Source organism: Zingiber officinale, unplaced genomic scaffold, assembly GCF_018446385.1.
Source record: "Zingiber officinale cultivar Zhangliang unplaced genomic scaffold, Zo_v1.1 ctg199, whole genome shotgun sequence".
NCBI classification, from domain to species: Eukaryota; Viridiplantae; Streptophyta; class Magnoliopsida; order Zingiberales; family Zingiberaceae; genus Zingiber; species Zingiber officinale.
The window spans coordinates 49,484-72,630 of NW_024589882.1; the positions used below are offsets into that span (position 1 = coordinate 49,484).

At 39.6% G+C, this 23,147-nt stretch overlaps 1 pseudogene; it reads left to right on the plus strand.

Moving 5' to 3' along the window:
• Positions 1-18,611: 18,611 nt before the first annotated feature.
• On the plus strand, positions 18,612-21,066 carry LOC122036713 (annotated as a pseudogene).
• The last annotated feature ends 2,081 nt before the right edge of the window (positions 21,067-23,147 follow it).

A 23,147-nucleotide genomic window follows, 5' to 3' on the forward strand; every position in this document is an offset into this window, starting at 1 on the left:
TGATCAATCTCTTATTAATTTCAAAAAGAAAACTTTGGTTATATTGTTCAGCCATGAATGACAATCAGGTCAAGGTTTGCCCTTGAAACATATCTTTCAGTAATACACAGTTTAAACTTTCCTCGATATGCTTTTGTTTGGTGCAGTTGTATTCTAGCACATGATTTGAGTGAAAGAAGTCTTCCAGATATATATGTATATAAGAATATACTGGAAGTCTTGAGAAAATATCAGTGGAAGAGAGCAATTAATATCCAGGTCCTATCATGATTAGGAAATACACTCCCTAACCCACATCGAGAGGAGTCTCAAGCACCAGAAGTACCCTTTGGGTTCTACACAAAAGGAGCCTTGCGACCAATGCTCTAACTAAATTTAGTTTATGAGCCTCCAAAAATGCTTCTACATTATGTCCAACTTGAAAAATTAATTGCTCTCTTCCAAGTCAGATATGGATGTCAACCACTAGAGAGAGTTCTAAGGACAATTTGCCAACTTCTCTTGTTGGGAATGGACATTGGAACTTGTACCAAAAGGTTCAAATTCATGAAATTCAATTGATGTTCCAACTTAAAATATAGGAGTTTATTGTCTTTGTTGGGCTTTGTTGTATGAGTTCTGAAAATAAATTAGTTTCCATTAATGTATTAGTGTATATTGCAATTTCAATTTGCATATAAGGTATTTATCTCTCAAATCCTAGCTATTTTACAAATTTTCGTAATAATATAATTTTCTTCCTTAAGCTATTACTCTATTTTTCCTATTCAATTCAGCTACTTTACGATGTTTCTCTACTTTTTTTTTTTTGGCCGATACTTTTAACACTGCTGTTGTTTCTCCAGTCTACTATGCCATGTTCACAATCCTCACTATATTAGCAAGTGCCATCATGTTCAAGGTACTAAATACAGGAGAGCTGGTAATCTTTCATGATCGTTTTGTTTTTCTATTGAGGTTTGCCTATTGCTGACTTCTTTGCAAATCCAGGATTGGTCCGGGCAGAGTGCAAGCAATATTGCATCTGAGATTTGTGGGCTCATTACAGTAATTTCTGGAACCACAGTGTTACATTCTACAAGAGATCCGGATCCTCCTTCCTCAGGTAAACTGACTTCGGATTGTATAGTATTATTATTATTTTTTCATTAGGTCAATCATGTTTCTAGCTCAAGCCTATTGAAATTACTGCTTAAATTTGATAATTTCTTTTTTTGCTTCAATTGACAATCTGGTGGTTCGCAGAATCTGGAGTGTGGACAATCTGTTAAGGTTGTCTTTAATCAGATTTCAATTGTGCTAGTAGAGATTCATAAATGAATATTTGTCAATCTAATCAGCTGGTTTGGCTTAAGAATAAGATCAGTAATAGCCAACCAAAGTCTAGTAAAAATGCCCTCAAAAGTAAATAGAGTGGCCGAAAAGAGGGAATTAGAATTGGAGAAAGAGATGGAGATTATTAAGGATATCAATGTATATATTAGTCTCTTTCTCTCTTTCCTAACAACTTAGCTTTTAGGATAAATAGTCAGCCAATCAAATTTGAGAGAAAAAGAGAGGAGAACCTTCACTAGTGCAATTGGCGACCATGCACCACTCTTGTTGTCCGCTGTGCTGTAAGGCAGAGTTGACGGATGTAAGTGTGATATGTTAGGATCTTTATGTTCTTGAATTTGGGATCGTTTCCAAGGTTTTTCTGAAGTAAAATTGCTGCTTAGGATCTCAGCGTCCTATCATAATCGATGTTTCTGAGTTTTGTGACCTTGTGCCCTATGATTACAGTAATTGGCTAGTTTGCATCAAGAAAATTCCCTGCTCTTGATAAGAAAGAAGACCATTAAATAGCTTCCTGATTGTGAATACTTCATTACTTGTAAATTAACCAGATATACACTTTTCAGTTGATCTGTTACAGTAAAAGCCAGTAATAGAAACTACTTAACCAGATATACACTTTTAGACCCCCATCTTCATGCACATGGCTAACTGTACTGATGATGCAACATAGAAACAGGTAATTTGCTGCAGTTCCACTTAATTAACACTTTCACTGCATATCAACCCACCTTGTGTTTGCCTGCTTCATTGATTGCGTGGTGATGGTGAATTTTATAGCTTTTGCTCCTTATTGTATTATGTCTATTAGCCATGTGTATACAAAGGGCACAGTTGCATTCTTGCTTATGAGATTTGGAAGATGGCATCAGAGGTAGTACAATAAATAGTATATCTCTTCATTTGCTTGTTAACTATGAACATTTTCTTTGTTCTTCTATGCTTCCTTCACTGTTATATTCGTTATCTTCCACAGCAGCCTTTAAAAACTCAGTATTCTATTTTATTTGATACATGTACACATTTGTTTTAGTTATTTGACATATGGTGGATTTATGTGTTTTTACAGTTTACAAATCTCAAGTACTCCAGAGTTGAAATTGATGAAGTGCGGTTCGAGTGGGCTGAATGCATGCTAGATTACATTTGAGACAGTTGTACCTTGATGTGTTAAAAGAATGTTATACTTTGATTTTGATATCTATTAGCTAGCTTTTGATGTAAAAAGAATGTTTGGGTATTTTATGGATATTGTTGTAAGAAGATTATTTATATAATTTGTGAATATTTGTGTATTTTATGGATATTATTGAATGAAGAATATTGGTACAATTTGTGAATATTTGTGTATTTTTTTTTGTTATTGTCGGTTTTAAAATCAAATCTGTGCTGTTAAAAAATATACATATTACATCGGTTTTCCACCGATGTAAAACCGGTGTTATAAACTAATATTACATCGGTCATTTACTGCTGCCAAAACTGGTGTTATTAACATACAATATTACATCGGTTTTACACCGTTGATGAAACGGTGTCGTTAAGTGATACTACACCGGTTAATAACCGATTCGAAGACCGGTGTCGTTAAGTGATACTACACCGGTTTTAACCCGATGTCTAAAATGGCAGACTTTTAACATCGGCTTCATAGACATCGGTCGAAAATCAAATAGACACCGGTGGAAAACCGATGTCTATGAAGATTTTTGTTGTAGTGAGGTGTGTCTGGATCGGTCTGCAGACCGATCCAGGCACCTGGAAACGCTGGATGCTCTCTGTTCGGTGCTGGATCGGTCGGACGACCGATCAGATAGCATACAGTAGCATATTGTATGCCTCTGGATCGGTCGGCTGACCGATCCAGGATCCTGATACTGCAACGGATCGGTCGGCAGACCGATCCAACTCTGATACGAAATCAGAGTTTCTGATTTCAGAACTTTCAGGCACTGGAACGTACCACAACTCACAGACATAGTTTCTAGATACATGAAAAACAATCTAACATTAACCTACATGCGTCCTAAACTGAACAAACTGAATAGTGCATAGTTTTACTGGATTAAAACATTTAACCAGCTAAGGATTTAAACCACAAACAAACTAACAACGTAAATACTGGAATTAAGCTGTTTCGACCCCTAGGATCTTTATTCCAAACCCCTTGCACACACACACCTCCATAGCATTGTCCTCCAGCCTCCGTTAGTCCACTTTTCTTTTACCTGTATCTGCAGTATAAGAAAAGTAGTACCTGTAAGCTAAAGAGCTTAGTAAGAAACCATCTACCTCACAAAAACATGCAACGATGCGAGTATGGTTTCAAAACATGCTATTTGAAAACTGAACTGAGCATGGCAACATGGCATGGCATACAAACATGTACTGAACTGATCATGGCATACAAACAAGCTGAGCATAGCATACTGTATCTGAAACTAAGCATGAATACTGAACTGGTAATGCATATACATCTAACTGGTCATGAACTCAAATCATGAAACTTAACTGAGATAATTAACTGAAACTGAAACTAAGTTAGTGTTTCCATCACTGATTACATATTTGGAAAACTATATATAATAATAGATGAAAATACTAAACATGCTGCTGGGGCCCTGGCAACTGTACTTACTGTGCGCGCATCCCTACGAGACCCGGGATTGCAAGTTCCGAATCCAGCAGGGTTACTAGGTTATCTGAACCTAGGGACGACTGTGGGAGTCCATCCCATGGATATCTGATCCAAGTACAGTGTCAACTGAATAAAAGTAAAATACTGAATACTGTTTTATTTTACTTTGCTGTTCTAGGTTATCTGAACCTAGAGCTAGGTTATCTGAACCTAGAGGCTACTGTGGGAGCCTACCCAATGGATATCTGATCCATAAAGCTGTAATAACTGATAAATAACTGAATAAAATGTTTCTAATATATTTGCATGCTGTTAGGACGCCTACTAGTGCATCCTTCTGAACTGGGCATTCTACCGAATGCTTGGTGTGCACTAAAAGCACACCCTAAAACTGAAAACTGTAAAATTACTGAACTAACGCCAAAACTAACAAGCGAGAGCAATTATACTGCAGGTGAGGGGTTTCTTACCTCAATCGCAAGGTTTTCTTACGATTCTAACCGCTAGGTTTTCCGGAAAACTGCTCCGTTCGATGAACCGCTTATGTCCTCGCGTTCCTCTCGCGGAGAAGAACCTTTTTCGTGTTGGAGTCGTCGCCGGAAGATGTTCCCTTGACCCTTAGTTTGGTGTGTGTCGTGCGTGAGGAAGAGGGGAAGAGGAGAGGTGCGGCGGTGGTGTTAGGTCTCGGTGGAAAAGATGTTGCCGAACCAAGTTCCCCAAATAACCCAATTCCAACTTAAGTTAATTATTCATATCAAGTGGTTTAATGAACCCAACTCTAATATAAATATATTTGGTTCTCCTTTCTTTCAGCACGGCCCTGCTGGGTTCACCGATTACTAGCGTTATCCCTTACACCATAGGTCTCGGGTTCGATTCCCGCCTAAGCTATTTTGGGGTTCTAATTATTTTTGCTACTTCCGATACTCAGAAAATTCCGGAAAAATATCTAAAAATTCCAGAAAAATCATAAAATAATTCTAAAATAAATTCGGGAATTTTTCGGGCTTTACAATCCCCCATACCTTATAAAAAGTTCATCCCCGAACTTAAAATAATTCTGGGTAATTCTGTCTCATGCTGGCCTCTGTCTCCCAAGTCGCCTCTGCTGCTGTGTGATTTTGCCAGCTGACTTTGACTAATAGTACTTGCTTGTTCCGTAATTTCTTTACTGCTCGGTCTATTATCTGAATAGGCCGACTGTCATAGCTGAGATCATCACGGACCTGTACCAACTGGGGCTCAATCACCTGGGTGGCGTCTGAAATATGCTTCTTCAGCATGGAGACATGAAATACGTTGTGGATAGCTGACATCTCCTGAGGTAGCTCTAGCTCATATGCTACCTTGCCCACTCTCTTCGTGATAAGGTATGGTCCCACATATCTGGGAGCTAGCTTGCCCTTCTTCCCAAAACGCATGACTCCCTTCATGGGAGCTACTCTGAGGAAAACTGTATCCCCAACTGAAGACTCTAGGGGTCTGCGTCGTGTATCGGCATAGCTCTTCTGACGGCTCTGTGCTATCTCTATCCTCTGGCGAATCTGCTGTATGGCTGCTGTGGTATCTGCTACTAGATCTGTCTGAAGCTCTAGTTCCTTCTGTTCACCACTCTCATACCAGCAAATTGGTGATCTGCACCTCCGCCCATAGAGTGCCTCATAAGGTGTCATGCCGATAGTGGCCTGATAACTGTTGTTGTATGTAAATTCTGCTAGACTCAGATATTTACACCAACTTCCCTTGAAATCTAGGGCACAAGCTCGGAGCATATCTTTGAGTACCTGATTTACTCGCTCCGTCTGACCATCGGTCTGAGGATGGAAGGCTGTGCTAAATTTTAACTGGGTGCCCATAGCTGACTGCACACACTTCCAGAAGTGTGATGTAAATCTGCTGTCTCTGTCTGATATAATGGTTCGTGGGACTCCATGCAGCCTGACAATCTCCTTGAGATACAACTGAGCTAGCTGCTCCATGGAATAGGATATTCTAATAGCTAAGAAGTGGGCTGATTTAGTCAACCTGTCGACTATTACCCAGATGGCATCAAAACCATTCGTGGTTCTGGGTAATCCCACTATGAAGTCCATAGAGATATCCTCCCACTTCCATTCTGGAATCTGGATCGGCTGCAGAACTCCTCCTGGTCGCTGATGTTCTGCCTTAACCCTCTGACAGGTTAGACAGATGCTGACGTATCTGGCGATATCTCGCTTCATCCTAGGCCACCAAAATCGTTTCTTTAGATCCTGATACATTTTGGTGGAACCAGGATGCATCGCATAGGGAGTCCTGTGAGCCTCGTCTAGAATCTGTTTCCGTAGTTCCTCCTGATCTGGAACACAAAGTCTGTCACCACAGTACACTACCCCACTGGCGGACACTCTGAACTCTCCATTTTCTGATTCTGCTAACCCTTGCTTGATTTTCTGGATTTCAGGATCCTGCTCCTGAGCTGTCTGGATATCATCAAGCAAGGTAGATGCTAAGGACATAGTGGAAAGCTGTCCGACTATAAGCTCGAGACTAAAGGCTGTAATCTCCTTCCTTAGGGGTGGTGACATAGCTGCTAAAGATAATAAGGTAGCACTGGACTTCCTGCTGAGTGCGTCTGCTACCTTATTAGCTTTCCCTGGATGGTAGAGGATATCTATGTCATAATCCTTGACCAGCTCTAACCATCTGCGCTGTCGCATATTCAGATCCTTCTGAGTAAAGAAATACTTCAGACTTTGATGATCTGTATATACTCTGCACTGAGCTCCGTACAAATAATGTCTCCAAATCTTGAGAGTGAACACCACTGCTGCAAGCTCAAGGTCGTGAGTAGGATAGTTCCTCTCATAATCCTTGAGTTGTCTGGAGGCATAGGCGATCACCTTGCCCTGCTGCATCAGTACTGCTCCTAATCTCAATTTAGAGGCGTCACTGTAGATATCGAAGCTGTCTGTGTTTTCTGGTATAGCTAAAATAGGAGCACTGGTCAATCTCCGTTTCAGTTCGCTGAAGCTGTTCTCGCAGTCCTCTGTCCACTGAAATTTCTTGTTCTTCCTGGTGAGAGCTGTCAGTGGGGAGGCTATTCTGGAGAAGTCCTCTACGAACTTCCTGTAGTAGCCCGCTAATCCCAGAAAGCTTCTGATTTCACTGGCGTTCCTGGGTCTCTTCCAGTTACTTACTGCTTCTATTTTGTTGGGATCTACCATAACACCATCCTTGGAGATGATGTGACCTAGGAAGGCTACCTGGTCCAGCCAAAATTCACATTTCGTGAATTTGGCGTACAGCTGGTTCTGCTGAAGGATCTGCAAAACTGTCTTCAGATGCTCTGCATGGTCCTCCTGAGTGCCTGAATAGATAAGAATGTCATCGATGAACACGATGACAAACTTGTCTAAGTATTCTCTGAATACTCTGTTCATGAGGTCCATGAAAGTAGCTGGAGCATTTGTCACGCCGAAAGGCATGACTACGAACTCGTAATGTCCGTATCTGGTCCTGAAAGCTGTTTTAGGTATATCACCTTTCTTGACTCTAACCTGGTGATATCCTGATCTGAGGTCAATTTTAGAGAACACTGTGGCTCCCTTTAGCTGGTCAAACAGGTCATCTATTCTGGGGAGAGGGTACCTGTTTTTAATTGTGACCTGGTTCAAGGCACGGTAGTCTATGCATAGACACATGCTTCCATCCTTCTTCTTCACGAACAACACAGGTGCTCCCCATGGTGAGTGACTAGGGCGTATGAAACCCTTGTCAAGAAGCTCCTGTAATTGCTCCTGAAGTTCCTTCAGTTCTGCTGGAGACATGCGGTATGGTGCCTTGGAAATTGGATTTGTGCCGGGAATGAGCTCTATCTCAAATTCAATCTCCCTGTCTGGTGCTAAGCCTGGTAGCTCTTCAGGGAAAACTGCTGGGTAGTCACAAACGACTCGAACCTCTGATAGCTGTTGGTTCTTGTCCTGGCTGGTGTTGACTACATTTGCTAAAAATCCCATGCATCCTGAATCCATTAACTGCTGTGCTTTCAGTGCTGAGAGAAACTTCCTGGCTTTTCTCTTTGGTTTTCCTATGAACTCAAACTGTACTCCTGCTTCAGGTTGGAATATGACCTTCTGTTTACGGCACTCTATAGAAGCGTCGTATCTGATCAGAAAATCCATTCCAAAGATGACATCGTAGTCCGTCATTTCTAGCACTATCAGATCACCAAAAAGTTCTCTGTCTGCTATAATGACTGGCACTGCTCTGAGCCAGTGTGTAGATGCCATAATGTCTCCTGAGGGTAGTGTTGTCAGAAACTGACTATTGAGTACCTCTGGAGGTGTTGCTAATTTCTCGGCAAATGCCCTGGATACATAAGAGTGGGTTGCCCCAGTATCGAATAAGACAATTGCATTATGCTGTAAAATATTGATCTGACCTGTGACAACTGTCGAGGCATTTGCTACGTCCTCTCTGGTCAGTGAGAAAATCCTGGCATTTGTGTTAGCTGTGGGGGCTTCTAATCTGCCCTGACTGATCTGTGGACCATCTAAGGCAGCATACATCTGGTGTAGCTGCGCTGGCTGAGCTCCATACTGTATCGGCTGAGGCTGAGGAAGACTGTTCTTGTTCGGGCACTGCTTAGCCATGTGCCCTTCCTGTCCACATTCAAAACAACCTCGCGTACCCTTGCGGCAAACTCCTGGATGATGTTTCCCACAAGTAGTACATTTGGGATGTCTGGAATGTTTTCCAGCTGGTCCTCCTTTTGGGTCACTGCTTGCCTTGCGTTTCCCCTTCCAGTTGGAGCTATGTCCCTGTTGTTTCTGCTGAGTACCTGAGCTAGCTTGTCCCTTGGGCTCTGTGGAAACCTGCTTCTGCTGGGTGATATTGTGCTGATAGTGCTCGGTGATCAGAGCACTACTCACTAGCTCCTCTGTGGTTTGTGGCCTATGAACGCCACCAGCCACATTCATTGCGATCTCTGGTCTGAGCATCTTCAGCATCAAGCGTACTCGTTCCTTCTCTGAGCTGACTAGTTCTGGACACAGACGGGCCAACCTGTTGAATTTCTTCACGACCTCCTGAACTGATAGGTTGCCCTGACGAAATTCTGTAAACTCGTCATAGTGTCGGTTCGTGACCTGCATGTGAAAGAATTCCTCGAAGAATTCTTTCTCGAAGTTGGCCCATGTCATCTGGTTTACTGGCCACTTCGATTTAATCCGCTCCCACCACATGCGTGCATCTCCTGTTAAACAGAAGGAGGCACACTTCACCTTTTCGTGCTCTGGCCAGTCTAGAAGCTCCATCGTGCTTTCCAGTGTTTTAAACCATGCCTGAGCATCCCATGGTTCGCTGGTGCCTGAGAAGTTCTCGGGCTTAATTCTCTGCCACTGGATAAGGTAAGCTTCTCTCTTAGCCCCTGCTACTGGGGCCACTGGGACTGGTACTGCAGGCTGAGCTGGTACTACCTCTGTGATTACTGGAGTTACTGGAGTCGTGAGGTTCGTTACTGGAGTGACTGGGGGAGTAGTTTGCTGGTTAGCCTTTAAGGAGGCTATCTCCTGTTGCTGATCAGCTAACTGCTGTTGTAGCTGAGCCACTAGTGCTGTAAGGTCTGGGGGAGGCACTGAACTGCCTGCCTCATGCTGGGGCTCAGCCGCTGATGCTTTCTTAGCTGGACGTCCTCGTACCATTTTCTAAATAGCAGAGAACACATATATATAACTAGGCTATCATGTTATAGTTAACTACTGGTAACATGTTAAATACTATCACTGTAAACATGAATTAATTAACTACCAACATGAGAGCAAACATGAAAGCACTTATCACTGATATGAAAGCTGAAAACAAAATTGAGTGAGAGATGTTCTTACTTGGAAGCTGTAGGCACAATGCTGATGTGTGTGTAGGAAGTAAGGAACTTGCTCTGATACCACTCTGTAAAGACCCAACTCCTGGGAACAACACAGGTGCTCCCCATGGTGAGCCGGATCGCTACATTAACTACTGAAGCTACTGTGCGGAAAACTGGGTAAAATAAAATTTCACTAACTGACTCGGTTAATCTGACAACTGATACACCTATGCTGTTATAAGGAAGGATTCAAGACCCTTTCCGGTTGGTGTACATGTGCTAAGGAGGATACTTGATCTCCCATCTGAGCTAGGAACTCAGAACTAACTTCCCAGCTAGCTGCTGATCGATCCACGGATCGATCAAACTTGCTACGATTCTGTGCCCTGCTGGATCGGTCTGCGGACCGAACCAGCAAAGGCTGGATTGGTCGGCAGACCGATCCAGGTGTGTCTGGATCGGTCTGCAGACCGATCCAGGCACCTGGAAATGCTGGATGCTCTCTGTTCGGTGCTGGATCGGTCGGACGACCGATCAGATAGCATACAGTAGCATACTGTATGCCTCTGGATCGGTCGGCTGACCGATCCAGGATCCTGATACTGCAACGGATCGGTCGGCAGACCGATCCAACTCTGATACGAAATCAGAGTTTCTGATTTCAGAACTTTCAGGCACTGGAACGTACCACAACTCACAGACATAGTTTCTAGATACATGAAAAACAATCTAACATTAACCTACATGCGTCCTAAACTGAACAAACTGAATAGTGCATAGTTTTACTGGATTAAAACATTTAACCAGCTAAGGATTTAAACCACAAACAAACTAACAACGTAAATACTGGAATTAAGCTGTTTCGACCCCTAGGATCTTTATTCCAAACCCCTTGCACACACACACCTCCATAGCATTGTCCTCCAGCCTCCGTTAGTCCACTTTTCTTTTACCTGTATCTGCAGTATAAGAAAAGTAGTACCTGTAAGCTAAAGAGCTTAGTAAGAAACCATCTACCTCACAAAAACATGCAACGATGCGAGTATGGTTTCAAAACATGCTATTTGAAAACTAAACTGAGCATGGCAACATGGCATGGCATACAAACATGTACTGAACTGATCATGGCATACAAACAAGCTGAGCATAGCATACTGTATCTGAAACTAAGCATACATACTGAACTGGTCATGCATATACATCTAACTGGTCATGAACTCAAATCATGAAACTTAATTGAGATAATCAACTGAAACTGAAACTAAGTTAGTGTTTCCATCACTGATTACATATTTGGAAAACTATATATAATAATAGATGAAAATACTAAACATGCTGCTGGGGCCCTAACAACTGTACTTACTGTGCGCGCATCCCTACGAGACCCGGGATTGCAAGTTCCGAATCCAGCAGGGTTACTAGGTTATCTGAACTTAGGGACGACTGTGGGAGTCCAGCCCATGGATATCTGATCCAAGTACAGTGCCAACTGAATAAAAGTAAAATACTGAATACTGTTTTATTTTACTTTGCTGTTCTAGGTTATCTGAACCTAGAGCTAGGTTATCTGAACCTAGAGGCTACTGTGGGAGCCTACCCAATGGATATCTGATCCATAAAGCTGTAATAACTGATAAATAACTGAATAAAATGTTTCTAATATATTTACATGCTGTTAGGACGCCTACTAGTGCATCCTTCTGAACTGGGCATTCTACCGAATGCTTGGTGTGCACTAAAAGCACACCCTAAAACTGAAAACTGTAAAATTACTGAACTAACGCCAAAACTAACAAGCAAGAGCAATCATACTGCAGGTGAGGGGTTTCTTACCTCAATCGCAAGGTTTTCTTACGATTCTAACCGCTAGGTTTTCCGGAAAACTGCTCCGTTCGACGAACCGCTAATGTCCTCGCGTTCCTCTCGCGGAGAAGAACCTTTTTCGTGTTGGAGTCGTCGCCGGAAGATGTTCCCTTGACCCCTAGTTTGGTGTGTGCCGTGCGTGAGGAAGAGGGGAAGAGGAGAGGTGCGGCGGTGGTGTTAGGTCTCGGTGGAAAAGATGTTGCCGAACCAAGTTCCCCAAATAACCCAATTCCAACTTAAGTTAATTATTCATATCAAGTGGTTTAATGAACCCAACTCTAATATAAATATATTTGGTTCTCCTTTCTTTCAGCACGGCCCTGCTGGGTTCACCGGTTACTAGCGTTATCCCTTACACCATAGGTCTCGGGTTCGATTCCCGCCTAAGCTATTTTGGGGTTCTAATTATTTTTGCTACTTCCGCTACTCGGAAAATTCCGGAAAAATATCTAAAAATTCCATAAAAATCATAGAATAATTCTAAAACAAATTCGGGAATTTTTCGGGCTTTACACCTTCTATAATCAACAACACACACTATAAGTGATATCATTTCCCAACTTATCAGGCTTATTGATTTATCGAACTAAATCTCACCCATTGATAAATTAAAGAAATAAATATCAAATATATGTGCTTGTTATTATATTAGGATTAAGAGCACACACTTCCATAATAACTGAGGTCTTTGTTCCTTCATAAAGTCAGTATAAAAGGAACGACCTCAAATGGTCCTACTCAATACACTCTAAGTGTACTAGTGTAATTATATAGTTAAGATAAACTAATACCTAATTACACTACGACCTTCCAATGGTTTTTTCCTTTCCATCTTGATCGTGAGCTACTGTTTATAATTTATAAGGAACCGATAACATGATCTTCTGTGTGTGACACCACACACCATGTTATCTACAATATAAATTAATTGAGCATCTACATCTATCATAAATGTAGACATTTGACCAATGTGATTCTTATTTCTAGATAAATGTTTATACCAAAAGCTAGGCTTTTAGTATACACTCTAACAGTTTCCTACACGACCGACAATAGCAACCTCTTCGATTCATCTTCTATTTTGGTAAATTTATGTAATTCTATTCAATCTGTCTAGTTTTTGTTTCTAATCAACTTCGTTGGCTCGCTGCTCTTGCTTGCGACGTTAGTTCTCTTGCTTTTGAAGCATTGTGTGTTTAATGTTTTGTGCGGTTACAAAATCAAGGGAAAAGGTGAGACCGTGAGAGGGACACAAGCAATTAAGGAAGGTCAATTATTCTTGTTCTCTTCTGCTATGATACTAATCCTGCTTAATTCCTATTAACTCTATCCAATTCGATTCAATTAGTTTGCATGATTAAATTTGTTAGCTTATTGCATTTGAAATCTTTACTTCTAATTAGATACACTTCTGATAGATCATTTTAAATACTATTTTGTATTATTCTTTTAGGCTTAAATCTATCTTACCATTGAATCTTCATTAGTGCATTTCATTTTACATTCTTGTATTATATGTTTACTAATGTCTTATCTAATTTTTCTCAATGTCAGTGGCCTATTTTATCTTTGTAGCTTAGTAGCTCTGTGTGCACATTGTAATTAGTTCAAAGTTATTTATATTTCTTAATGCTTATATTTATAAATAAATCTCAAGTTATTTTCTTGATATATTTGATTGTCTGACAATTTACTATTTACTAGTCTAATACTATTTAATTATGACCAAACTAAATTTTTATTGGCTCTTGTCAGGCACTAGATTTGATAAGAGGAAAGAACTTATTGATGATAATGGATTCATCCCTGGATGGGCAATATGCTAATGAGGATGCTACAAAGTTAGTGGAACTTGCTTTAAAATGTCTACAATTCGAGGCAAGAGATGCACATAGTAATTTATAGTGTTTACTTCATATTGTTACATAATTTGTAGCCTATGATATTGATATTATTTATCCTTTTAGAGATTTGGATTATGGGTTTATTGATTTTGATAGTGAAATAAGACAAGACTTTTGGCTTTCATATTTTGAAGTGTTGATGAATTTTTACACTAAAATAGTAATAAGATATAATAAGGAGGAGCCATTTTTTTTAAGCTCGACTCAGGCCATCCAAATTTCAGGTACGACACTATAATTATGAAGGCGTGTAGTTCAATGTCAATTTATTCAAAGGCAGTACCTTAGCCTTTAATTACAATGTCAATATTCGCATGTGGTTGGTATGTTATTCTTTCTCCATCCTCATTTATTTTGTACTTTTATTCTCCGACCGTTTTTTTACGATGTCATGTTATTATTTTTATAAAAAAATTATTATTCGGCGCAAATTAATTGCCCTTTGGAAATAAGATATATACATTGCTATGTTTCAAACATTAAATTTTCTCTCTTACCTTACACTCAATTTTATATTAGGAAACATCCATCAAAGTTTACCAAATCCAAAGAACTAAAATTATTAAATTATCCTCATGTATATAGAGCGGATCCTCTGATCTAGATCCATTCTTATAAATTGCTTACCATATAATTAAAAAAGATTTATATTAGTAATAAGAAGATAAAAGGATGGTTTTACGGACATTTAATTAAAATTACTTTTTTAAAAGCATGTTGAAAATGAATAAGTTGTTAATAAGTGAGATGGAATTTCTTTGTTCTATTCCAAACAGGTCAAATATTTTTTAAGTAAGTTTCTTCTCAATTAAATTTTCTTGACTGCCCTCTAAAATTTAAATTCCAAAAGTACATATAAATTTATTGAAGCTGTGTTTGGTGAGAATAATCAACCTTGCAATATAAGTAAGATTATATTATAAAATTAATAATTTTATTTGGTATAATTTTAAACATATAATTTGATTATAAAAGATAATAAATTTTTAAAATCTGAATTACAAAGCTAATAGTACGTAATATGTACATTTCAACCCTAGGACTTAATATGTCAAATATATTCTTAGTTTATTTTTTGCATCAACCGGTTGCTGTCGTCGTCGCTGACTGCCAGTTGCTGTCGTCGCGTCGATTGTTGCCGCTATCATTGGTCGCCAACCGCTGCCACCACCCCCATTGTCGATTGCCAACTGCCGTCGTCACTGCCCCCGTCGTCGGTCGCCAGTCGCCGCTGCCTCCCCCATCGCTAGTCGCCACCATCGTCGCCTGTTGTCTTCGCCGGCCACATTCGTCGGCCACTACCGACCGCCTCCTCCGTCGGCCACCGCCATTGCCGCCTCCTCCATTGGCCACTGCAGGCCACCTTCGTTGGCCGCAACCTTCATCGACTGCCGCCACCACCATCGGCCACTGCCGCAGCCTCCTTTGTCGGTTGCTGCCACCGGCCGTTGACTGTGGACGAGCTCCGCCCGCCGATCGTCGGCAACCACCGGTGCCACTACTCGCTGTCGCCTTTGTCGCCAACCTTCGTTAGTAAAGGTCGCAGGATATTGTTGTCATTTTATAATAATATAAATTATAGTTATTATAAAAATAATAGACACCAAATAAAAGAATATAATCATCCTTGTAATTAAAGATTACATGCATACTATACAACTATTTAACCAAACATATTAATATAATATTAATTATATTACATTACAAATTTGATTACATTACAAGCTTATTAACATTACGTCTAACCAAACATAGCCTAATGGGCTCCTACAAACATGTTGATCTAGTCTAAAAACTGGAGAGATGACATGTTGGCTAGGTGCCTGTGAGGTTGATTGAGCGAAGACTTTGAGTTGGCGAGATTAATGAGAAAAGAATGTGAACTGGCGGGAAAAGGGGCTTCTTCTTACTTCCTGCACACTACAAAGAGAGTAGACAAACTTCGGCACTAAAACCAAGGAAGGGGTTCTTAGCGTAAATCCTCCAACGCTCAAGTCAGTAGCTAACCGAGCAGGTAGAAGAACAATAACAAATAGCGTAATGTAGCACAGTGGAAAATTTGCATAAACCTAGCATGAGCATACCTAGCCAACGGAGAGTATCCCTTTATATACCACCTTTCATAATCTTCCTAATCATGAGCTGACATAGAATGTTGGATGTCAGAGGTTGTCGAGTGAGGGAAGATGGATAACCTGGGAGACATGTAGTCACCATTCGAGGAATCTTCCACCACCCATATGTGTACCCCTTTTATAACTTATGTTATTAATGAGATAGTTACAGGAATATGTTGTATGTCGGTTGATGGCAGTCATTTAGTCACCCTTGGAGAAGGTTCCATTCTCTGCCTTTGTTGTAATACAAGAATATTCTCTAACAGACGGTTATGATTCACTAATAATGTTGTCCCCTAAATATATCCCTACCGAACACTTAGCTAACCGGATACATATTGTGGCGACAGATTGATATATAAGCAAGATACTAAGGCTCGTAAGGGCGTTCGACCGTTAGGGTTGCCCGAATATATGTCTTGTGATGCTAGAGATTTGATTATAAAGTAATAGAGAACCAAGCCCTATAGGTCCAACCGGTTGTATGATCGACGGACTATATGTTGGGATGCTTGCTTCTGAGGAATGGGGAGCTTAGCTTGGACAAGCCCGATCGGTACTTTTAGCCAATCATCCTTATACTTGGATGCTCATTCCAAAAGTTCATATAAATTTATCGAAGCTGGGTTTGGTGAGAATAATGGCCTTGTAATATAATTAACATTATATTATAAAATTGATAATTTTATTTGGTATAATTTTAAACATATAATCTAATTATAAAAGATAATAAATTTTTATAATATGAATTAGATGGCTAATAGTAGTACATTCCAATCCTAAAATTTAATATGTCAAATATATTCCTAGTTCATTTCTTACACCAACCGGTTGTTGTCACCGTCCCCAGCCGCCAGTTGTTGCTGCCGTCGTCGGTCGCCGGTTGCTGCCTCCATCGTTAGTCGCCAACCGTTGCCACCACCCGATCGCCGATCGCCAATTGTCGCCGCCGCCGCCCTCATCGCCGATCGTCGCCGCCTCCCCCATCGTCGGTCGCCGCCGTCATCGCCTACCACCTTCGCCAGCCACCTTCGTTGGCCACTGTCGGCCGCCTCCTTTGTCGGCCGCCGTCGTTGCCACCTCCTTCGTTGGCCACTGCCAACCACCTTCGTCGGTAATAGCCTTCGTTGATCACCGCCACCTCCATCGGTCGCCACTGCTGCCTCCTCCATCGACCGCCGCCACCGGCCGTCGACCGTGGACAGGCTCCGCCCGTCGATCATCGGCCGCCACTGGTGCCACCTCCCGCTGCTACCTTTGTCGCCAACCTTCGTTAGTAAAGGTTGCAAGATATTGTTGTTATTTTATAATAATATAACTTATATTTATTATAAAAATAATGGAAACGAAACAAAAGAATATAATCATCCTTGTAATCAAAGATTACAAACATACTATACAACTATTTCACCAAACATAATAATATAATATTAATTACATTACATTACAAATTTGATTACATTATAAGCTTATTAACATTACGTCTAACTAAACATAACATAATGGGCTCCTACAAACATGTTGATCCTGTCTGAAAACTGGAGAGATGATGTGCTGGGTAGGTGCCTATGAGATTGACTGAGTGAAGACTTTGAGTTGGCGAGATTAATGAGAAAAGAACGTGAACTAGTGGGAAAAGGGGCTTCTTCTTACTTCCTGCACACTGCAAGGAGAGCAGACAAATGTCAGCGCCAAAACTAGGGAAGGGGTCCCTAGCACAGACCCTCCGACGCTCAAGTTAGTAGCTAGGTGAGGAGCAAAACCCTGCGAATTAGTGACATGTTGGCTGCTACTCCCCTTTGCTTTTGACCACCACCTCATATTGACTTTAACTGTCATGTCATATTTTGACCCATTTATAATATACCGTATCACATGTGAATAGGTATTTTAATATTTTATTGCAAAAGGTTGTTGTGTGACTTTATAGTCATGGATTCGAATTGTGAAAAAGATTTCTTACAATGCAAGGAAAAATTACATATAAAAGACCCAAAATGATCTGATTCATGAGTGAGTAAAAAAAAAAAAAAAAATTCAATTAATCGAATCACATTTTTAAATTTTTTCATTCAATTAATTTATAAATTCATTTTTTTCAATATGTATTATTTTTCTCAATTTATTTCGTTCAATTTTGATTTTATAATTTACAAAGAGGATTAAATTAAAAAATCATCAATCCAATGTTATATGGTAGACAGTAGACAGTGATATATTTGAATTGGATAATTACATAGCTCGATTGATTGATGATGTCGTTGATTCAGTAATTGATAAAATTAAATTTATTGATTTTGATAGTAAAATTTGATCAGTTTGTCTCTTAAAAAAAAATTGATTTGATTGGTAAAGTGCGCCGATCCTTCCTCATACTAAGTGAAACGGTAAAATCATAGATTTGTGCACTTATTTAAGGAAAAATGTTAGAAATATTTTATAAAGATGTTAGGAATACTTTATGACATGTCCTTTATTAAGAAAATTTTAAAAAACATGATAATATTTTGAAATGCATATATAATACAATAATGACACTATAAAAAGATCTTTATTTACAGATGGACATGTCCTCTCGGATGGATCTAGAGGTTAGCGCATGAGGTGTTATTATAATGAGGTCTGGGGTTCCAATTTCGATAAAGCTTTGTCACAATATTTAGACACGTTTTTTATAACAATTTGTTTTCACTATTTTCTCTTAAATTGATTACATACTTAAGCGTTGGAAGATGAATATCGATCATCTCTTCTACCCCAAGTTAGGATATCATGAAGTTTTCATTCAGTCACAGAAATGGAATTTCTGAATAGCGTCTTAAAACTGCCATTTTAATTAAAAACTAAATTTCGCTATATATTTTTAATGAGCTTCTAGAGCATAACGCCAGGCTTAATTGAGCTATAAATATAGACACACACGCTGCACTTATCCCACCAAATTGGAGTTCAGATTTAAGTTTTATTGATCGCAAACAAGAGCGGAAATGGCAACTGGTCAAGTTATGTCTATTTGCGCTCCCATGATTTCCATCCTCCCCCACCGCCCGATGATCGTTGCTGCCGTCGAGCAGCGTGGCCGACGGACGTTCAGGCGAACTCTGCACGTCCGATCATGCAGTGGCACTAGTCATGTGGCTCCCTTGCGGCGGTCGGGGAATTATCACCCAAGCCTATGGACGGACAAGAGTGTGCAATCCCTCACGAGCACCTCCACAGTATGCGAGTGTAGTCGTTGTCGGTCGATCGTCGAAATTTTCTGTGTAACCTTGTTTTGTTTTCCGCAGTTGCAAAAAGAAGAGGAACGTGAGAGAATAAATGTACTGAAGGAACAAACCAGGAAGCTGATACGCGAGAAGCAGCAAGTAGCAGAGCAACTTCAACTGATCGACCACCTGCAACAGCTTGGCGTGGCTTACCACTTCAAAGACGAGATTGCAAACGTTTTAAGTCGTCTTCATGCTTCTTTAGACCATGTGAGCTCGGAGCTGAAGGACGATCTGCATGCCACATCGCTGCTCTTCAGGCTCCTGAGAACGAATGGCTTCTCTGTTTCACAAGGTAATTAATCAATGATCACTAATTAATCAATCTATCGCTTCACAGTTCTGATCATGCATGTTTGTTGCTGTATGCAAAATTAATTACTTAGATTTGTTCGAGAGATTTAGAGACGAGAAGGGAAACTTCGAAGCTCGCTGTGAGAATCAGATCAGAGGGCTTCTGAGTCTGTACGAAGCTTCTTACCTCGAAAAGGAAGGAGAGACTTTGCTGAAGGAAGCCATGGATTTCGCAACCAAGCAGCTGAAAGGATTCCTGGAGGAGGGATCTGTTCCTGAGACTGGCGGTCTCAGAGAGCAGGTGGCCCATGCGCTGCAGCTTCCACTGAATTGGCGGCTGGAGAGAGTGCAGCACAGGTGGTTCATTGAAGCATGCCGTGGCGACGACACTATCAACCCCCCTTTCCTGCTGGAGTTTGCTAAGCTCGACTTCAATCTGGTTCAGGACATGTACAAGAGTGAACTCAGAGAGCTCTCCAGGTAAATTAACTGCAACTAATCTTTCAAAGCTTTTATAATAACAATTTCAAAGCTTAATTAATTAGTTTTACATGTAGATGGTGGTCGGGGCTCGGGCTTGTAGAGAAGCTGCCATTTTTAGAGACAGATTACTTGAAAACTATCTGTGGACACTTGGTTTCACTTATGAACCAGAAAGTTGGAGATGCAGAATGATCCAAGCAAAGTCCATCTGCTTGATTGCATTGATTGATGATATTTACGATGTTTATGGAACCTTGGATGAACTCCAGCTCTTTACTGATGTCGTCGACAGGTGACAGCAGCACATTCACCATCATCGTCAAGTCATGTATATATGTTTTATCACGAGTATCGATCTAAGATCGAGTGAGTTTTGTTGCAGATGGGACTTAACTGCCATGGACAAGCTTCCAGAGTACATGAAACTATGTTTCTTTGCACTCTTCAACATGGTGCACGAAGAAGGCTACTGGGTGATGAAGGAGAAAGGCTTGGACATTGTGCCTGGCTTAAAGAAAGAAGTAAATTAAATTATAAATACTATTTCAATTTTCTTCGTTTTGCTTCTTTGTTATTAATCAATTGTTGGTATATTAATTTTCAGTGGGGAAATTATGCAAAGCATACTTTGAGGAAGCAAAATGGTTCCACCATGGACAAACTCCCAAGCTCCAAGAGTACTTGGAGAATGGTTGGGTATCAATCTCTAATCCGATCATGCTATTTAATGCTTACTGCATGAGCAAAGACTTAACTGGAGAGGCCTTGAAATTTTATCCCAATTACCATGAGATCACACGCTCCTCCAACATACTTTTTCGTCTTTACGATGATATGGGAACTTTCACGGTAATTATCTAGATATATATACATTAATTGTATCTAGTCGGAGTAATGAATCTGATTGGAATCAAACAACATTTACTTGACTTACTACAGGATGAGATAGAAAGAGGTGATGTGGCGAAATCTATTCAATGCTACATGCACGAGAAAGGTGTCTCAGAGGAAGTGGCACGTGCGAAGATAAGAGAATTGATGAGGAAATATTGGAGAGAATTGAATGGATCTCTTACTTGGGATTCTCCATTAGAGGGGTACTTCAAGAATATAGCCGCTAACATCCCTCGAACGGCGCAGTTCTTTTATGATCACGAAGGAGATGGATATGGCAAGGCAGATGGAGAAACTAAGTCTCAGATCATATTGCTATTATTCGAACCTATCCAAATTTAAAATGAATTCATATAAATTGTACCCTCGTAGCCAGAGGGATCTATAAAATATTATCGAATTAAATAAATGGAAAGTTATTCTATTGTTATGTATCAACTTTAACAAATTTGGTACACTACAAAAAAAAAATATAGGTTTATGAGAAAATATAGGTTTCTGAGACGAATTTATAAAAAAAAAATTCACTGTAAAATTTTTTGGGATGAATTCTGCGACAAAATTTTTTTCATCCCAAACCTCTTGTTGCCAACTTTTGGAACTAATATTTTTTTATTAAATTTGGCAACGAATTTGGGAACAAAATTGGCGAAGAATAATATATCCGTCCCCAAATTCGTTCAAATTTGTAACAAAAACTCTATTCGTCGCAATATTGTATACAATTTTGGAACGAATATTTATTTTATTGCAAACTCAGCAATGAATTTAGGATGAATTCGATGACGAATTATTTTTTTTTTTTGCCAAGTTTGTCCCTAATTTGGCGATAAAATTTGGCAATGAATTAGATTTTCGTTGCCAAATTCGTCGCTAATGTTCATCAAATATTATTCTTGTTGCAAAATTTGCGACGAATTTGGCAACGAAAATACTAATTTAATTTGCAACAAATAAATTTTTCGTCCCATGGATTCGTCCCAGATTCGGCAACGAAATTGGAATGAAAATGGATTTGTTGCGAAATTATCGATATACAGTATTTATGATAAATTAGCGACACATTATTTTCGTTGACAAATTCATCCCTAAATTAAAAAAAATCACAAAAACAATATATTTATACAACTCAAACAACACACACACACACACACACACACACACACACACATATATATATATATATATATATATATATATAGATATAACAAATTCAAATAACATATTATATACATTCAACAAATCCTAATTAACATTATCACATCCTATTTCACATACATCTATTAATAATTGAAATCAAATCATAATACAACAAATTCAAAGGTCTCAACAAGTTATACAATATGATAAACTTGAAGCTAGTAAAAACCATCCATTTCATAGCAATGATAAATTAAATTATAAGAAGTACCTTGAAGCTAACTACAAGTATCCTAAATATGATACAACCAATTTTACCACATCAAATTGTTATGATACAACCTATTTCACCATATCAAACAATAGCTACAAATATCCTCTTTCATCTGACATGGAGAGCATGAGATGCATTCTTAAAATTTCTATCATATGAAAATGTCTCAAATGAAGAAAACACAAACTAGTCAAGATAAATTAGTTGATACTAGTCTTTTAGTACTTATGATTACTTGGTTGCTAGACAAACTCTAATCATAATTCGAATTTGAACTAATAATGCAGTAGTAGCAAATTTCAACAAATTTATAAAAGAATGATACCCTTATTTAACTTTTCAAATGCAACTGATAAAAATAAATAAATAAAATTAAAAGTATAACATGTTCAACTAAGGGTGTGTTACTTAGTACTTACCCTTTTCTCCGATATATATTTCGCCTCACCAACTCTGTTACAAATAAATTAACAATATTAATTAAAATAAAAATTAGAAAAGTTAACAAGTCATGGATTAATGTTTAAAACACTAATTATGAGACAAATAATCATCATACATAATTAAAATCATGAACAACCATCACCACCATCATCATCGCCACCATCATCATCATTGTCATGCGAAGGAATTTGACATCACCATCATCATCGTTATTGTAATGCCCCAGCCCAGGCGGGCCCCACCTGAACCGAACTGGGCACGCCACCTGAATTGCCCATCGGGTTAACGACTAGCTCCACAAACCACCGAAGGTCCTTTCAGCGTACTTTTTCCTCACTCGCACGCACCCTAGGAAACTTCCTAGGAGGTCACCCATCCTAAAATTTCTCCAAGCCAAGCACACTTAACTTTGGAGTTCTTAAGTTTGGGCTTCCGAAAAGAAAGATGCACCTTGGTGATATAGATAGTACCATCTAACCTTTTAAGCCATACTTAACCAGAATCTCAGAACCGGGGTATTACAATCACCCCCACTTAAAGACACAACATCCTCTTTGTGTAACCACGAATCATACCACAGACAAATCCCAGAATCTCCCTCACTAGGTGGTGCCCTGGGTGCACCTGCCATAGACACACTCATGGTC